This window comes from Benincasa hispida, chromosome 5 (assembly GCF_027475165.1).
Source record: "Benincasa hispida cultivar pf3 chromosome 5, pf3_genome.v1.1, whole genome shotgun sequence".
NCBI lineage: Eukaryota > Viridiplantae > Streptophyta > Magnoliopsida > Cucurbitales > Cucurbitaceae > Benincasa > Benincasa hispida.
This window is the reverse complement of record NC_143482.1, coordinates 11,435,451-11,438,475: the sequence shown is the minus strand read 5'-3', so window position 1 is coordinate 11,438,475 and position 3,025 is coordinate 11,435,451. Positions and strand designations below refer to the sequence as shown.

The 3,025-nt window shown below is 33.1% G+C and overlaps 1 pseudogene; it reads right to left on the bottom strand.

The window, feature by feature from the left end:
• Positions 1-1,808: 1,808 nt before the first annotated feature.
• LOC120077213 (uncharacterized) lies at positions 1,809-2,414 on the bottom strand (annotated as a pseudogene).
• Between the last annotated feature and the right edge of the window lie 611 nt (positions 2,415-3,025).

The following is a 3,025-nucleotide window of genomic DNA, read 5'->3' as shown; positions in this document are numbered from 1 at the left end:
CGTTACTTTATTTTTTTAATGTATCATTTCCACTCTTCCTTGTTCTTATTTCCCTAGTCCATGTTCTCTAAAAAAAAAAAAAAAAAAAAAAAATTATATAATGTAAAAAATTATTCTAAAAAACCGAAAATTTTAAGACAAAAATGATTTTTTTTTTAAAAAAAAAGTTAACTGTTGTTCTCCGTGAGTGGGACCGGGAAGCCCAAATGCAGATGACGTATAATGAATAGCCACCTAATACAGCCAAAAAAAGGTAACTGTCGTTTTCCGTGAGTGGGACCGGAAAACCCAAATGCAGATGATGTATCATGAGTAGCCACCTAATACAGCCAAAAAAGTTAACTGTCGTTTTCCCAAAAAAACAAACAAAAAAGTAAATAATTTATTTATTTATGTATTTAAGTAACCACTATTACACGTTTTACATGCTGACAGGGTTACACTAATCCATGTCACTCGTAGCCTTTTTTCCCGAACGTATAACATTTTAGCTGCCGAGACTTCTTAACTCCATTTACAATGTTATTGGATTTCACGAATATTCTTTAAAATTATAGAAACAAAAATTGAAAATATATTTAAATTAAAAATATTAATTCAACCTGTTTTAGATTAAAAACCATAAAAATATAAAAATATTGATGAAAATATCGATATGTCTATGAAATTTTAATACCATTATCACTAATTCCCTCCGTAAATCCAAAACTATAATTTAGGTTGTTAAGGTTAGAGAAGAACTTTTGTTCCTTTGGGTTGTGATTATATAATTAAGTTAAAAATATTAATTTGGTCTAGGAGATGGTTTATTTTTAATTTCTGTATTTGTTTTTTTTTTAATATAACAACTATGAGAATAGGGAATCAAACCTTCAACAACCTCGAAGGAAGAAGACTATGTCACTTATCATTGAGTTAAATTTATTTTGACTAGTTTTTGTACTTTTAAATACCTCATTTTTCGTCCTATTATTTTAAGTAAATTTTAGATAAGATAATTTTGAAGTAAATGAAGTGTTTGCAAAGCATAAACATTATTTTATAATAGAATGTGTGGACATTTAATTAGAGATAATTATGTAAAAGCTATGATATTGCTATACTTTTTTAAACCTAAAAGAAATTTTTTTTTTGCTTATATCATAATCAACCAACATTATCAAAATATCCTTGATTTTTTTCCTCTCTTCCTTTTCCATCTTTCTGGTTTTCTCCTTTCTCAACTTTTTTTTTCCAATTGCTATTATTGATAGTCCTGATAATGTGCTATCTTGCTCTCCTTAATTCGAGGTTATTCTTAGATTTTATGTTTATTGTACAGGTATTACGCGTCTTAATAGGTAGTGGAGCATCATAGTCGAAATGGTGCTAAAACGGACCAAAACGAAGCTCAAATGCATCAACCGGGAAAGAGGAAGTAAAATGACCATTTTGCCTCTTGAGTCGTAGTGCAACAGCACCATTTGGCGCCCTAGACCTAAGAGCATGAGTTTTAGAATTTGAGGGAGCATTACTGCGCTAAAGGCATAAACTAACGAATGATCGCACGAGAGCGGAACACTATGGTGAATTTCCTTCTGCACCATGACACCTACTCATTATATATATGTATGTATATTATACATATTTACATATATGTATATATATATATATATACACAATACATTATCTTGGGATCACGCCGTTTTCCTATTTTCTACCCGTCCATCTTCTCCTCTCAGTCGTATACACTTTGTTTACTCGATTGGGAATCTTCTAATACATTATCTTGGGTTTCTAAGCATGATTAGAGGCTAAGGTAATGTTATCTAGCTTGGGTCATTGATGAAATCGTGTATTATACAAGTGGGCAAAATTTTAACAAGCTTGATGAGGATGAGATCGAGGAGTTTCTTGAGCTTTAGTTGGCATCTGATGCACCAAAATGCTAGCAAACTCATCAACATTCTTCATGACGAACATCTCGTCCGCCATATCTTTCACTTCTAAGTAAACTCCAACACAATAAAGCACCAATTTCTCCAATTGCTCAAGAAATTGAACGACCATATTGTTTAATACAGAGCCACTGTAGCTAATTCTAATGACATTCACCTTTCGAACATCAAGCGAAACCATTAAATTCATCATACAATGAGTCTAAAAGGACCGGAACCTCTCTGGCAAGTAGGATTTTCCAAAAAAAATAGGTTAGGAATGTAGACATTGAAGAATCGAATCCTTGCTCCATTGCGTTGGCTTCAAATCCATGGATAAGCAAATTAGGTTTTGCCTCTCTTCTTAATGTGGGCACGTAACAGTGGACGAGTATCATCGCCAAGATCAGTGGTGGTGGATTTTAGGCCTCCTAGAAAAGGAGTAGCGTAACAGGAGTTTATGGTGGATTCAACAAGTTGCAGTTTTAACACTCTCATCGATGGTGAAGAGTTGGGTTCTAAGAGAAGAAGTGGTGCGTTTCAGTGTTGAAAACTGAGATTTGAGATAAATAAGGGTTCAGATTTAAGAGAAAGAAGATTCAAGTTTTTCTTTTACATGTGGAGATGAAGGAAAGAAATGAGAAATAGAGAAAGAAGATATGGGTTTTGTGTGTTGAAGAAGGGGCGGGAGCAGTGGCATCCTGCGGATAATTCTGGAATTTTAAGCGCACCCTCAAATTAAATTTTTAATATTTTAGCGCTTTTTTTGGATGAGATTCTATAGCCTATATTTTAAATGACTATTTTCAAAAGCTATAATCAGTCATATTTGTTGTAGTGTACATGCAATCGTTTCTCTAGTATTCAATTTACCCATTTTGTGCAATTTAATTTTCATGCTTTTACATTTCAATTCACAAATATCAAACAATAAACTCTCTCCGGTCATCGAACTATAAGCATTTCATCGAGAAATCGATCGACTCTCTATGGTTTGACTCGTTACTACACTATACTACCAAGTTTATATAGGCACAAATAATCATTTGGTTTGGATTGAAGGCCTTGACAACCTTTGACTCTACCAAATTGGCGCCGTTGTCGGGTAT